The following is a 16109-nucleotide window of genomic DNA, read 5'->3' on the forward strand; positions in this document are numbered from 1 at the left end:
GAGCCTTAGGACAACAAGATCCTAACTTTACAAAACCAGCAAATGTAAAACTGAACTCTACACTCCAATTTTAAATTTCAAGACTCATCTTTGACCCTAGTTTGAACCTCGATATCCTGGTCCACCAGTGCCATTAGGCTTCGTGTTGTCTGGCCTTAGAGAATCTGGCAAGTTTATATCGGATTGCAATCAGCTACGACAGCAGGGAATCACAGTGTTAGTGTTCTCTTAAGCTTATTGCAAAAATTTCTTAAAAACTCACATTAAAAGTAAGAAAATATGATTGCCCATTTTTGCTCCCAGGTTTGCCCAAGAACACAAAGACATAAGAAATAGGAACAGGAGTAGACTATTCAGCCCCTCGAGCCTGCTCCGCCATTCAATGAGATCATGGCTGATCTTCTTGTGTTTCAATTTCCACATTCCCATCTAACACTGATAACCTTTGATTCCCTTGCCTAACAAGAATCTGTGCCTTAAAAATATTCAACGACCCCGCCTCCACCACCTTCTGAGGCAATGAGTTCCAAAGTCACACAACCCTCTGAGAGAAAAAATTTCCCCTCACCTCTATCCTAAAAGGGCGACCCCTAATTTTAAAATAGTGCCCCTTAGTTCTGGACTCACCCACAAGAAGAAACATCCTTTCGATGTCCACCTTGTCAAGGCAATTCAGAGTCTTGTATACTTCAATCAAATCACTTTTCTAAACAAGCCCAGTCTGTCCAACCTTTCCTCGTAAGACAACCCACTCATTCCAGGTATCAATCTAGTAAACCTCCTTTGAATCATCTCCAATGCATTTACATCCTTCCTTAAATAAGGAGACCAAAACTGCACACAGTATTCGAGGTGGTCTCACCAATACCCTGTATAACTGAAGCATAACATCCTTACTTTTATGATGTTCAATCTCTCTCGTAATAAAGGATAGCATTCCATTAGCCTTAATTACTTGCTGTACCTGCATGCTAACCTTTTCTGACGTGTGTACTAGAACACTTAGATCCCTCTGCTCCTCAGGTTTATGCAGCCGTTCTCCATTTAAGTAATACTCTGCTTTTTTATTCTTCCTGCCAAAGTGAAAAAGTTCACATTTTCCCACATTAAACTTCATTTGCCAGATCTTCGCCCACTTACTCAACCTATCTATATCCATCTGCAACCTCCTCATGTCATCTTCACAACATACTTTCCTACCTATTTTTGTGTCATCTGCAAATTTAGCTACCATGTCTTTACTCCCCTCATCTAAGTCATTGATGTAAATTGTAAAAAGTTGAGGCCCCAGTACAAACCTGAGGGATGCCATTCATCACATCCTGCCAATCAGAAAAAGACCCATTTATGCATACTCTCTGCTTTTCACCAGCCAGCCAATCTTCTATCCATGCTAATATGTTACCCCCTACACCATGCGCTTTTATTTTCCGTAATAATCTTTGATGTGGCATCTTATCAAATGCCTTCTGGAAATCCAAGTACAGTACGTCTACAGACTCCCCTTTATCCACTGCACATGTTACTCCTTCCCAAAAAACTCCAATAAATTGGTTAAACATGCTTTTCCTTTCATAAAACCATGCTGGCTCTTCCTGGTTGCCTTGAGCTCTCTTAAGAGCCTAGCTATAACCTCCTTAATGATCGATTCTAATAATATCCCCATGACAGACGTCAAACTAACTGGCCTATAGTTTCCTGTTTACTGCCTCCCTCCCTTCTTGAATAGAGTGGTTATATTTGCTACTTTCCTATCTGATGGAACCTTTCCAGAATCGGGTGAATTTTGGAAAATTAAGACCAGCTACCTCATTAGCCACCTCTTTTAAGGCCCTAGGATGTAGTCCATCGGAGACTTGCCACCCTGCAGTTCCATGAATTTGCTCAGTACCATTTCCCAAGTGATTTCAATTACACCAAGTTCCTTTCTCCCGTTCACCTCTTGATTTGCAGCAGAAACACGGTAGCAGGAGGTTTGACTCCTGGAAGATAATCCATTAGGAAACAGAATCTATGATGTTACTAAGATTTTCCTTACATGATCTTCCAGTCAACTCCATGGCTTCTAGTCCTCTCCTCGCCTTTTCTTCTTTTAGTTTCCTCTCCCTCTCTAAGTATTAAGTCTTTTATTCTATTCTTCATGCCTGCTTCTGCTCTCCATGCACTCTTTAGTTCCCTCCTTGCTTAAGTTGGCTCCTACACATTGGTAAATTATCTATATAGTGTCTTCCACCTAGAATCATTGAACCATGTGATGGCTACTGCACAGAAGATCATTTGGCCCATCGTGTCTATGCTGGCTCATTGAAGGAGCAATTCACCCAGAGCCACCCCAACATAGCCTCATAGCCCTGCACATTCTTTTTTTTTCAGATAATGATCCAATTCCCTCCAAATGCCTCAACTGAACCTGCCCCCACCACACTCTCAGTGCATTCTAGATCCTAACCACTCACTTCGTGAAAAAGTTTTCCTTATGTCGCCATTGCTTCTTTTGCCAATTACCTCAAATCTGTGCCCTTTGTCTCTTGATCCTCCTGCCACTGGGAATAGTTTTGCTATATCTACTGCCTTCCAGACCCATCATGACTTTAAATACCTCCATCAAATCTCTTCTCAACCTTCTCTTATCCAAGGAAAGCAGTCCCAATGTCTCTTATCTATGTATGTAACTGAGGTTACTCATCCCACGGACCATTCTCGTGAATCTTTTCTGCACCCTCTTAATAAGAACACATAAGAACCGGGACTGCTCCAACTTCTCCTGTGGTCTGAAACTAGTCTGTTCTCTGCAATAGCAATATACTGATTTTAGAGTGCAGCAGAGTTTGGGATGCCTCCTGTTCCTCAGAAGCATTCCAAACTTTTTATTGTTGCAAGCGGAGACTCACATTTAATGGAGACCAAGTAGAGATGAATTTCTGAGCAGCCAAGGGGATAAAGATGAGTTTGTAAAAAAATAAGCTTACAAGAGGAGAAACATGAAGGTTAAATGTCCGATAGTGAAAAGTATAGAATCTTTTTATTAAGTTGGTCATGATGCAAGTAGGGAGGGCCAGAGGAAGCAGTGTGGAATCTGATGAATTTCAGTCCTGGGCTCACCTTTATAATGCATCACAATATCTATCTATATCCCTAACAGGCTGCTTGCTGAGCCTGCAGAGTGATCAATTTGTGAAAGGGCCTCTAGCAGCACCTTAAAGGAAAGGTGTACTTAGCATCATGAATATAACGTGGAGCAGCAAGTATCATGCTTGAGAAGCCTACAGCAGAAAGTACATTTCAAAGGCTTTAAGGTACAAAACTCACAGGCAACCTCCCAATGGTCTTCCAAATATCCTGGAAATGGATACTTCCTAATGTGCAGCTGATGGGGCTTAACTGCAAAGTCTGACCCTGATTTTCAGAGCTGTATGAGGCCTCCGGCTTGTCACCAGGCTGCAAGTCCACCCAAAAATCCCGATGGACATCGCGCAATGGATAAATTGGCCTGATTACACGCCACTTAGTTCTGGCCTGTACTCTACCCCCCTTCCTTTTAATTCAAATGGAAGCAGTCAGCACAAAAATCACCCACTCCTCTCCAATAAACCTCCACCCCCACCCCACCCCCAAATATCAGGACAAAATTACAACATCAACACTGAAGCTTGTGAGGGTTTCAGGATGCCAGTGAAACAATCCTGGAACTAGGGGTAGAAATACAACTGGGTGATAGCCTAAAATGGATTGTATCACTCTGGTTGTTCATTAAACACTCTGATCAGATATTCAGCATCATTAGCACCAATGGAACTGAGTATCAGATAAGGCCTTCTGTAACAGGCATATCACATGATGTGATATATTTGTTTTGCATGTTTTCACACTTTGAGCCTAAGTCATGCTAAATATTCCCTTCTTTTTAATTATTTGGCACATGGAACTAAAAAACAATGACAATTAGGATGTTAATTTGAGAATTTGTTAGGTAACAATGACAAGGACTGTGGGTATTCAAACCATTTACACCTGATAAAACATCATTGCACAACCCACGTTCATCTTTAGAGGTATTTTAACAGGTTCCTGTAATTCAGCATTGTTGGTACATGCCAGAAATTTAATAGCACCCTGAATTTTGTTCAATCTCAAAAGTCAAGTGTGCAGGCAGCAGTTGTTTATAGAAGCTTTGCTCTCATGTCCAAACTAATCTGAACATATACCAATAGAATGGAATGCAATAAATCATATCCAAGTGCTCTTTAAAAAAGTTCAGGAAACCTGAAACAAAGTTAACCAAACATCCAGGATGTAATAGGATGTTCCTTATTTCCTGACCATTATACAGCGCTGCAGTGAATCTCATTTCCGAAGCTTCCTTTGACTGATGCAGATTAAAATCAATCACCTGATTCAGTGGAGCTTCACATAGGGCCTGGGTGCTAGTTAAGGCTGAGCTCCCCTTCATTTTTGACTCTTGGCCAACCTGACCCTCTAATCATGGCCTGCAGGCTGCACAATGTTAGTCGAGCTGGAACTCAGTTTTTTTTTCTGCTTTTCTTACCAGCAACAAATGTAAACACCATCAACAACCAACCCCATTCCAATTGATGGAAAACCATATTAAATTAGAACTAATCGACAGAGCTATCTAATTTGATTATTGGTTCATGGGTTCTCTTATTTGCTCAGTGGGATTATACAGTGGATGGAAGATTCCAGATTTGAGCCCTCATCTGTTAAGTACATTGCAATGGTCTCAACATTGCTGGGTTAGGGAGACAAACTTACCCGATTTCTCTCCCTTGATTGTTCTCCAGCAGTTCCTGCTCGTTGTGTATGTAACTATTACATCATAGACTACACTTTGTCCATTGGCTGTAAAACACTTTGGGATTGTAAGATGCACTGTAGAAATGTGACTCTTTCTTTATGTCGGTGAATACAGTTTGAACTTGACTGTAATGTCTGTTGCTATGAAGTGATCTCACACATGGGTAAGGCGATGGAAGGCAACCACCAGTTGTGGAATCATATTCCAGCAAGGTTAAACAGTTATGGAAAGGGAAGAATATTGGGGGAAAAAATTAAACCACTGGTTCTGCAGCTGTTGCTTCTACTTCCTGTGAAATAAGTGTCTGGTCTTAGTAAGTGTCCAATGGCCTAAATCGCATGCTCACCATGTGGGCAATGCTCCATGTCCATTACACTGTGGTGCAGATTGTTGCAGCATTCTCAAGTGGCCATGGCCATGGTCCTTGATAACAGGTTGTCGAAAGTGACTCTAATTGTTTGACACAGTGCTGTGTCTATGGACTGATTTTTAAGTGTGGAGGTGCAAAGTCACAGCACCAACAATCACTGAAATAAACAGCTATGAAACGCTAGAGATCCTCCATTCCTGGCTTTTTAATCACCCAAAGGGTGCAACAATTATCCATTAAGGAGACCCAACAAGACAGCATTAAATGCATTTTGTTATCAGGTTTATTTTGACTCCATGGCCTGAATTTTTCAGGCGGCGGGTGGGGGTGGTCGCAGAGCCGATCGCGGCACCGCAATTTTACGCAGGCAGGCCAATAAAGGCCCGCTCAGCATAATGCGCGGGCTGTAATAGAAGCTTTAGGAAGCCTCTTCCCGTTCGCGGATAAGGTTTCCTAAAAAACACGAAGGCCGGGCCTTTTCGCTTGCCCACCAGTCTTAAGGTTGGATGGGCAGCATTAACAATTAGATCAGTTAATTTTTTAATGGCCTTAATAGGCCTTTTACATATCGGCGTCGAACAAAATATCGCGGGACTGCGCAATGACGACGGGACGTACGCCTGATGTCATCGTGCGTCATTTTATGCATCGGTGATGTCAGAACCGACCCCGCATGCCGACTGAAAAATCCTGCCCCATGTTCATCAAGTTAACATAACCTCTACATTGACCTCTACTTGCAACAGACAAAAAAATGTTAATTTTGAAATTATTATGTTCACCCGCTCATACAATTTCCTTCCCTTTTTCTTTCTTCTGTGCTAATGGGATGCCCATTGAAGCCAAGCTTGGTTCTTATCTCAGGTCGAGATACATCTACTTTTCAGCAACAGCCACTGGATAAAAAACTTAAAGGGGAACCTGGAGTAGTAATAGACACGCTAATTGTAGCATTCCTCTTGGGCAGGTTAAGCTTGTATCCACTGGAACTTAGAAGAATAAGAGGCAACTTGATTAAAACATCTAAGATCCTGAGGGGTCTTGACATGGTGGATGTGGAAAGGATGTTTCCTCTTGTGGGAGAATCTAGAACTAGGGGTCACTGTTTAAAAAAAGGGATCATTCATTTAAGACAGAGATGAGGAGAATTTTTTCCTGTTAGAGAGTCATGAGTCTTTGGAACTCTCTTCCTCAAAAGGCAGTGGAAGCAGAGTCTTTCAATATTTTTAAGGCAGAGCTAGATTGATTCTTGATTAACAAGGGGGTGAAAGGTTATCACGGGTAGACAGGAATGTGGGGTTGAGGGTTACAATCAGATCAGCCATGATTTTATAGAATGGCGGAGCAAGCTCGAGGGGCCGAGTGCAATACTCCCGACTCCTAATTTATATGTTCCTATGTTCATATGGCCTCACAGCTGAAATCTGCTAACTGTGCACACAACTGAATTTGAGACTTTCTTAGTCTTTATCATATAGTACCAGACCAGACAATACAGTTACCCACACAGCCATTCCCAAAACAGCAGCTGTTTTAATTCTTCAGTAGCTGCCTCCTGCTTAATGTTGACACTGGGATACATGTGCTACATAATGTGAAACTTTAGCAGACGGGTAGAGAGAAGACAGTCAGAAGTTTGGATGCTCAGTGCACAAACTCATTTCAGGGTCAGAAGGTTTTCAAGCCCACTTCAAGACTTGAGCATATTTTCCAGACCGACACATGAATGGAGTATTACCTTTCAGGTAAAATGTTATACGAAGACCCTGCCTGCCTGTTTAAGTAAATTATTCCATTACACTATTTCAGGAAGAAAAATGCTTTCCTGGTTTCCTGACCAACCATCCTCCTTCAACTAGCAACTGGAACAGGTTCTGCTGAGAGAGCACATTCGTTTAGATAATATCACCAACTTTAACTTTAACACCTATGTGTTCTTTTGTATTATTGTTGTTGACATCTTTTGATGATCTGCTTCTATCACTGCTTGTTTGTCCCTACAACCACACCCCCACTCCACCTCTCTCTCTCTCTCTCCGCCCCCCACACACACACCTTAAACCAGCTTATATTTCAACTCTTTCTTGGACTCGAACTCAAGTTCTGTCGAAGGGTCACGAGGACTCGAAACGTCAACTCTTTTCTTCTCCGCCGATGCTGCCAGACCTGCTGAGTTTTTCCAGGTAATTTTGTTTTTGTTTTTTTTTGGATTTCCAGCATCCGCAGTTTTTTTGTTTTTATGTGCTGAGAGATCGTTGACTTGAAACATTATCCTTTTTTCTCTTTCCATAGATGTTGCCTGACCTGCTGAGTATTTCCAGCATTTTCTGTTTTCATACCAGGAGCAGTCTCTCTGGTTATTCATTCATTTACTCCACGTTGGACATCATTGTGCAATCTCGACTGCATGTCAATTACATAACAGTGATTGCATTTCAGAAATAGGCCATTGATTTTAAAGTTTATGGGACTTCTGAAAGGAGTTATATGAACGCCAGTTAACTTTGCTGAACAACAAATAAGGAACAGAAATATTAACGCCCCATAAATTTTAATTCATAGGTTTAACAATATGATACACAATAAAATATAAATGACTGCATCTTAATTACCAACTCTGCGAGAGAAGAAAAAAATATTGACCGAAAGCAAATGGTAGGGAATAATTTAACCATTTCTATGCTGAAATCGAGACATAGCAATAACAAACACAATGAACAACTCTTAAGATATTTTCTGTCCCCTATTCCAATATAGACGATTCTCAACATTTTCTTTAAACATTAGTATCAGGGTTAGACAGAATTGACATTTTTTTTCTTATCAGAGGCATTTGTTCTGATTTTTGAGCACTAAATGATAGAAATTCATCGTGAGCACAGTTTGGGTAGTGTATAGGCAACAATGCCCCAACCAAGAGGCCCGAGAATGGCCAAAATTTCGTTTCGGATCTTGTTAACATTTTATGCTGCTACTACTTGTTGCAGCTGCAAAAGCAAGTTGTGTGATTATGCATTAAAGGAGCGCTTTTGTCTGGCTGCTTGCCTCAACATCCCATATAGTGGGTTGAAGCAAGCAAATTGTTGGGGCAGAGAGATGGGTGGTTGGTGGCTTATTGGCAAGATGGGCTGCGTTTCCTGCCACCACAAGTAGGTTCTTTTATTTAGTTCATGGAACCTATTAAGAATGCTGACTTGGCCAGGCCCAATGCCTGTCCAGCTCATTGCAACTGATAGTGAGGGTACCGAAAAGAGATGTTAGGCCCCTCATTTACATATGTAAGGGTTCTAATGCCTGTTTTAGGCAGTCATCAGGGAGCTCTGAAAAACAGCCGTGCCTAATTTCAGATCAAGGATATCTTTCAGGTGTCCTAGGGACAAAGGCTTTATGCCCCTGAAACAGGTACTTGATATATTTATTTTGCGCCCAATTTTGACACCAAGGTTTTAACTTATTGCAAATTCAATTTTTTTTCTAAATGCCCTCTTCAGAAGTTAATGACAAATCATGGATTTTACTTGATTGCCATCAATTCTGGGGATGAGTGTCAATAATTAATGAAAATTCTTTCAAACAGAATAATTAGCAAAGTATTATTTTGAAAACAGACATTTTGTTCCATTCATTTCTCTGTGAGGGTATGCATGTTATTTAGGACAGGAGGGAAGTCAAGAAAAATTGGCAGCAAAAGATAAGTATTTTAAAAAAGAATAATCAGGGCTGTTGAAGTTATTGTCAATTTAAAAACTAATTTTTGTGCGTGGTTCAGTTTTTATTGGACAATTGGGCAGCTGAAATTGAATGCAGAGAAATGTGAAGTAATTCATTTTGGTAGAAGGAATGCAGAGAGACAATATAATATAAAGTGTTCAATTCTAAAGGGAGGAGCAGAGGGACCTGGGTGTATTTGTGCATAAATCATTGAAGACGGCTGGACATGTGAGAAAGCGCGGTTAATAAACCATATAGCATCCTAGGCTTTATTAATAGGAAGATAGAATATAAAAGTAAGGAAGTTATGTTAAACTTAGATAAAGTATTGGTTTGCCCTCAACTGGATTATTGCGCCCAGTTCTGGGCAGCACACTTTCAGGTGGATGTGAAGGCATTAGAAAGAATGTAGAAAAGATTCATGAGAATGATTCCAGGGATGAGGAACTTCAGTTATGTAGATAGATTGGAGACATTGGGACTGTTTTTCTTGGAGAAGAGAAGGTTGAGAGGAGATTTGTTAGAGGTATTCAAAATCATATTGTGTCTGGACAGAGTAGATAGAAATAAACTGTTCCCATTGATGGCAGGATTGAGAACCAGACGGCAGGTTTAAGGTATTTGGCAGAAGAAGCAATGGCGACATGAGGCAAAACATTTTCACGCAGCAGGTGGTTAGGATCTGGAATGCACTGCCTGAGAGTGTGGTGGAGGCAGGTTCAATCGTGGAATTCAAGAGGGAATTGGATTATTATCTGAACAGGAAGAATGTGTAGGGCTAGGAGGTGAAAGGTGGGGGGGGAACACAGAGATCCAGCATAGATATGATGGACCAAATGGCATGCATGGCTTCCTTCTGTATTGTAACTATTCTAACTAAGCTGTGAGCAAATAGATCCTCTGCAACCAATTTATATTCTCCAGACCTGACTCAGAACCAGTTCTTCTGCCTGTCGCTGGTGCTAATATGAGTTTTATTTTGGCAGAAACAATGGTAATTAAAAAATATTTATTATATGCTGGCAAGATAGCAAAGTGCAGCCAAACATTGAAGATGAGTGTCCCAGATTCAATTCTGCTCTGTGCTGAGTTTAGTTGATCTCAGCCCAGAGCAGTAGTTGAGGCAACTACAATTGGCTGTGGCACTCCACCCCACCCTCAATACCTGAGCAAAGAAATCACTAGTATTACTACTCCTGAGTACTATGCAGCACATCATGCTGTGCACGTCTGTCAAATGAGAACAGGACCCTGACTAAATATGTTTCCATTGCGGGTATAGAGCCTGTCGAACCTCACTGTACACAAAGAATAGTCACTTGCACACAATATTGGAGACTGCAGATGTTCACTCAAACGCACACTCAAACATAACTCCTAAACAGGCAGCGTAAAGAACATCATCAGCCAATATTTCAACCGACACTTCCTATATGTACTTGTAAATTCCTATATGTACTTATTTTGTAACATCTGTAAGTTACATAGAATTACATAGAATGTACGACACAGAAACAATCCATTCAGCTCAACTGATCCATGCCAGTGTTTATGATCATCTTCATCTCACTTTATCAGCATACCTTCTATTCCTTTCTTCCTTATATGTTTATCTATTCTCCCTAAAATGCATTTATGCTAATCACCTCAACACTAGTCCTTGTGGTAGTGATTTCCACATTCTAACAGCTCTCAGAATAAAAAAGTTTCCCCTGAATTCCCTATCGGATTTAAATTTCACATATTGTTAAAATACACTCCAAAGTAAGTACAGTACGAGCAGCATTGTTTGCTTTCCTTCATTGTGGAATATATTTTGATAATTTATCCAAGTACAAAATTGAACACAAAATTACTCAGAATACCCACCTACCCTCTGCGTAGTTGTCTGCTGTGCAGCTCCTCCACTTCCTGACTTATTTTTGAGTTCATCTCTTATGTCTGCAGGTAATTGTAAACCCCGTTCTGCTGAAGGGTCATGGGGACTCGAAACGTCACCTCTTTTCTTCTCCGCCGTGCTGCCAGACCTGCTGAGTTTTTCCAGGTAATTCTGTTTTTGTTAACCCCAGGCCCCTCTAGACTCTAATGACACTGGAAGGATTGTCTCATGTTAAAAAAAATCTCCAGTTAAAGAGCAGCTTCCTGTTAGCAATTTGATGAACAAAGGTACCAGCCCATCATACTAATTGGTCAAATCGCTCCTTTGATGGTTCTGACAATTTATTCAAATGAAGGCGTTTTAATGACAATCTTTTCTTTTGTTCTATTCTTATTGAGAGTAACCGAATGGGCCTGAGAACATCATCTCATCATTGTATCCTGTCCGAAGTGGCTCACTTGCCTTTGAGTCACAAGATTCTGGGTCTCATTCCAGGGCTTGAGTATAAAAATCAAGGCACACCAATAGAGTGCTGAACTGGCATTGAGATGTTAAACTGAAGCTCCACGCATCATAACAGCATCGTCTGACCTATGAGCGTTTGCTGCTTTTATACCTATGACTCTAACTCATTCCTTCCTTCATTTATTTCAGTCTTTTCTTTAGAATGTGAAGAATTTGCAAGCTCACATGCTTCAGCTTAGTGCTGAGCACATACAAAATCCCACAAAGTTCTGAAGTTCGATGCTTCATCATTGGGAGCTAGTTGACCTAAGCAGAGATAGATAGTAATACAAATCATACACAACTGTCTCAAAGCCCTGGACAATGGTTGGGGGTAGAGGGGGGGTGGGGGCGTAGGGGTGGGGGTTGGGGGGGGGTGTGGGGCGGGGGGCGGGGGGTGCAGGGATGGGGGAGGGTGGTGTTGATGGGGAGAAATAAGTCAGGAGTCATACTTCAGACGGCAATCCAGTGACAATAATGGAAAGTGTGCAAGGACAGGATTTGTTGGAATACCTCTGCTAACCTGCTGCTGTTAGTCAAGAAAGCAGTTCACCACCACCTTCTCAAGCACAACTCGGGATGGGCAATAAATGCAGGCTCAGCCAGCGAAGCCCACATCCTGTGAATGAATAGTCTGCTAATGCTGTAGGGAGGAGGGTTGGCACCTATGGAACTCTGATCCAGCATAAATCAATGCCTTTTCAAAGGGAAGGAGTAAAATATGACAGAAAAGAACAACAACAAAAATACCTGGAAAAACTCAGCAGGTCTGACAGCATCTGCGGAGGGGAACACAATTAACGTTTCGAGTCTATATGACTCTTCAACAGAACTAAGCAAAAATAGAAAAGAGGTGAAATATAAGCTGGTTTAAGGTGGGGGGGGGTGCGGTGGGACAGGTAGAGCTGGATAGAGGGCCAGTGATAGGTGGAGATAGCCAAAAGACGTCATAGACAAAAGGACAAAGAGGTGTTGAAGCTGGTGATATTATCTAAGGAATGTGCAAAATAGGTGACATTAAGGGTAGAAAGCAGGACGAGCAAGGTACAGATAGCCCTAAACAAAAACAGAAACAGAAATACCTGGAAAAACTCAGCAGGCTGGCAGCCTCGGCGGAGAAGAGCACAGTTGAATGCAGAGGCTGGTGGGGTGATAAGTGAGGATAAGAGGGACCCTATCGTGGTTCTGGGAGAGAAAGGAAGGTGTGAGGGCGGATATGCGGGAGATGGGCCAGACACGGTTGAGGGCCCTGTCAACCACCATGGGTAGAAAACCTCGGTTAAGGAAGAAGGAGGACATGTCAGAGGAACTGTTTTTGAAAGTGGCATCATCAGAACAGATGCAAGGGAGGCGAAGGACTGAGAGAATGGGATGGACTCCTTACAGGAAATGGGGTGTGAGGAGCTGTAGTCGAGGTAGCTGTGGGAGTCAGTCAGCTTATGATGAATATTGGTGGACAGTCTATCAACAGAAATTGAGACAGAGAGGTCAAGGAAGGGAAGGGAAGTGTCAGAGATGGACCATGTGAAAATGATGGTGAGGTGGAAATTGGAAGCAAAATTAATAAATTTTTCCAGGTCCAGACGAGAGCATGAAGCAGCACAAAAGCAATCATCGATGTAACGGAGAAAGAGTTTTGGAAGGGGGCCGGAGTAGGACTGGAACAAGGCATGTTCCACATAACCCATAAAGAGACAGGCATAACTGGGGCCCATGCAGGTACCCATAGCCACCCCTTTTATTTGGAGGAGGTGAGTGGAGTTTAAGGAGAAATTGTTCTATGAGAGAACAAGTTCAGTCAGAGAGGAGAGTAGTGGTGGATGGGGATTGTTCGGGCCTCTGTTCGAGGAAGAAACAGGGAGCCATCAGACCATCCCGGTGGGGGATGGAGTTGTAGAGGGATTGGACGTCCATGGTGAAGAGGAGGTGGTTGGGGCCAGGGAACTGGAAATTGTTGATATGATGTAGGGTGTCAGAGGAATCACGGATGTAGGTGGGGAGGGACGGGACAAGGGGAGAGAGAACGGAGTCAAGATCACAAGAAATGTGTTCCATGGGGCAGGAACAGGCTGACCCGATCGGTCTGCTGGGACAGTCCTGTTTGTGGAGTTTGGGTAGGAGGTAGAAGCGGGCCATCCGAGGTTGGGAGACTATCAGGTTGGAAGCTGTGGAAGGAAGATCTCCAGAGGAGTTGAGGTCAGTAACAGTCCTGGAAACAATGGCTTGATGTTCAATGGTGGGGTCATGGTCCAGGGGGAGGTAGGAGGGAGTTTCTGCGAATTGATGCTCAGCCTCTGTGATGTAGGCAAATACAGCAATCAATTTGTGCACACAAATATCCCATAAGCACCAATGGGATAAATGATCAGGACATTGAAGGTGGAGAGTAGCACTTTTCCTAGAGGAAATTCCCCATTTTACAACTTTAACAGTTAACCTGCTCGAACCTGCTGTAATTGACAAAACAAACTGTCATTTAGGCTAGTGTGAATAGTCACATTTCTGGTACAGGGGGGTGGGGGTGGGGGTTCATTTTAACCTGTCTGGTGGGAACTGGATGGGCGGGTAGTTACGATGGCCCAGGTTCTCAATTTTAACCAGCTCGACTAAGCACCCGCTCAGGGCCACCTGGGTCCTTCTTTATATAAATAGGTCGTGTCCCCGTGGTGTTATCGTTCATCATCTCAATTGCCTACTCGATGAAAATGATGGGGAGTGGATTGGGGGACTGATGAGACCTAAAAAGATAAGGGCAAAAATTTACATTCTGCGGGCAGGCGTGCCCCCAACCCAAATGGGCATAAAATTGCGCGAGATGACATTGGACAAGCGTCCTGAGGTCATAACGCACTCGCACAATATTTTGCTCGGTGGGTGCGCGCGGCAGTCGGAAGAGCGCCCACTGACAATTAAGTGGGAAATTAAGAGCACAATTGTCAGCGATTTTGCGTGGCCCATCCAACCTTGCGGTTGGCGGAAGGGACAATTAGCCCAGGTGGCCTTCACAGTTTTGGTGAAACCTCATCCAAGGGCGAGACGAAAGCTCCGTTAGGAAATAAAATAAAAAGAAATACCTGGGGACTTTTTTTTTAAAAATGAGTTGCGCTTTCAGGTGCTTGATTGTGCTGCATGGATATTTTTTGCAGCATTTTTGTGCTTTATTTTATTATTTGCAGGTCTGCGGCTCCCTGAGGCAGCCGCCTGCTTTCAGGGAGCTCAGTGGAAGTGCTCACCCACGCCCGCGGTAACGTCATCAGCAGCCTTCTGTAGCCTAAGCCCTAAGCTCTACAATTCCCCTCCCTAAAGCTCTCCTCCTCTCTATCTCTCCCTCTTTCTATAAGTGGGTCCTTAAAACCCACCTCTTTGACCAAGCTTTTTGGCCACTTGTCCTAATATCTGTTAATTTGTCACAATGTCAAATTTTATTTTGGGATTATTTGATCTCTTATTGAGGCATAGAGTCATAGAGGTCTACAGCACAGAAAAAGGCCGTTCAGCCCATCGAGACTGTACCAGTCAAACAAGTGCCTAACTATTCACATCCCATTTTCCAGCCATGGCATCACAAGTGCGCATCCAAATACTTCTTAAATGTTTTGAGGGTTATATTGAGATGTTTTTTCTGTGATAAAGGTATGTAAATGCAAGCTGTTTGAGTCAATGGGGTAGATTTTAGTGCGATTGTGTAGAAAGGGATGATAATGAGCCAACAGCTCACTTTGCATCTCTCCCAGTTGCACAATTCAAAGTCTATCCCAAAAGCTCTAGGTATTTTTTTCCTTGAAAGACGTCTTGTTGCTTCGTCTCAGAACTACATCTGCAGCAAAATGGCTATTGGTTAATTAACTAGATTTAATGAACAGTGAACTGAGGAGTAGAAAAAGAGATGCGATCTTGAAATTTAAAAAATCTTTAGCCAGGATATGCAGGGTGTTAGCTAATGAGCTATTTGTCACATCTGTTAGCATATTAAAAGGTAGGAAATGAGGGAGTATGTGAGAATGCAAACAAGCTGTTCACTGAAAGGTCTCTGTCTCAGCACGTTGCTTTATGAAATGAAGCTGAACATTTTTGTGCCGGGAAATAACATCTTTCCTTACTTTGGCAGCAGTACTATAATATGAACAAAGATAAACTTGTGGTTCAGCGGCTGTTCTCTGTAACCTTCAGCTCATCTAACACTCTGCTATCTCCTGGTTCTGCAAATCCACCAAACCTGCCATTGCTCCCAATTCTCCCAATTCTTCAAATGTAAAATTCTCACCTTTAAATCAGTCCACAGCCATGCCCTAACCCTAACTTTCTTCAGTCTTACAACAATATCTCCTTTCCCCCAGAGCATCTAGTCTTCTGATTTTAGCCTCTTGCAAATCCAATCATCGCACTATTGTGACTCTCACTTTCAGTTACATTGACTCCCACCCTAAATCCCTCCATTCATTCCTCTCCTCAAAGACATTTTACAAATTCCACCTCTTTGGCTAAGCATTTGGCCAACCTTCCTAATAATATTTTCTATAAATTCATGGGGTGTGGGTGTCACTGACAGTGCCAGCGTTTATTGCCCATTTCTAATTGCCCTTGAGAAGATGGTGGTGAATTGCCTTCTTGAACTACCGTTGTCTTTGTGGTGAAGATACTTTGGGGGTGCTGTAAGGTAGGGTGTTCCCTTCTTTGGCATCCATTCTCCCTTATGCTATTGTGGAGCACTTTGAGATGCTGCTCTTGTATAAATTAAAGCTGTCATTTCTCGTAAATCTTTATGAATGCTGACGATAGCATTGAAATGCCGTGGGCCATCATTTCTTTCTACACATGAAGCAGCCCAC

At 42.4% G+C, this 16109-nt stretch overlaps 1 protein-coding gene across 2 annotated transcripts in view; it reads right to left on the reverse strand.

The window, feature by feature from the left end:
* LOC121281257 (protocadherin Fat 1-like) overlaps nucleotides 1-16109 on the reverse strand; it is a 164568-nt gene that overhangs the window by 110425 nt on the left and 38034 nt on the right. The window lies entirely within an intron of this gene.

The sequence above is a fragment of the Carcharodon carcharias genome, chromosome 8 (genome assembly GCF_017639515.1).
Source record: "Carcharodon carcharias isolate sCarCar2 chromosome 8, sCarCar2.pri, whole genome shotgun sequence".
NCBI classification, from domain to species: Eukaryota; Metazoa; Chordata; class Chondrichthyes; order Lamniformes; family Lamnidae; genus Carcharodon; species Carcharodon carcharias.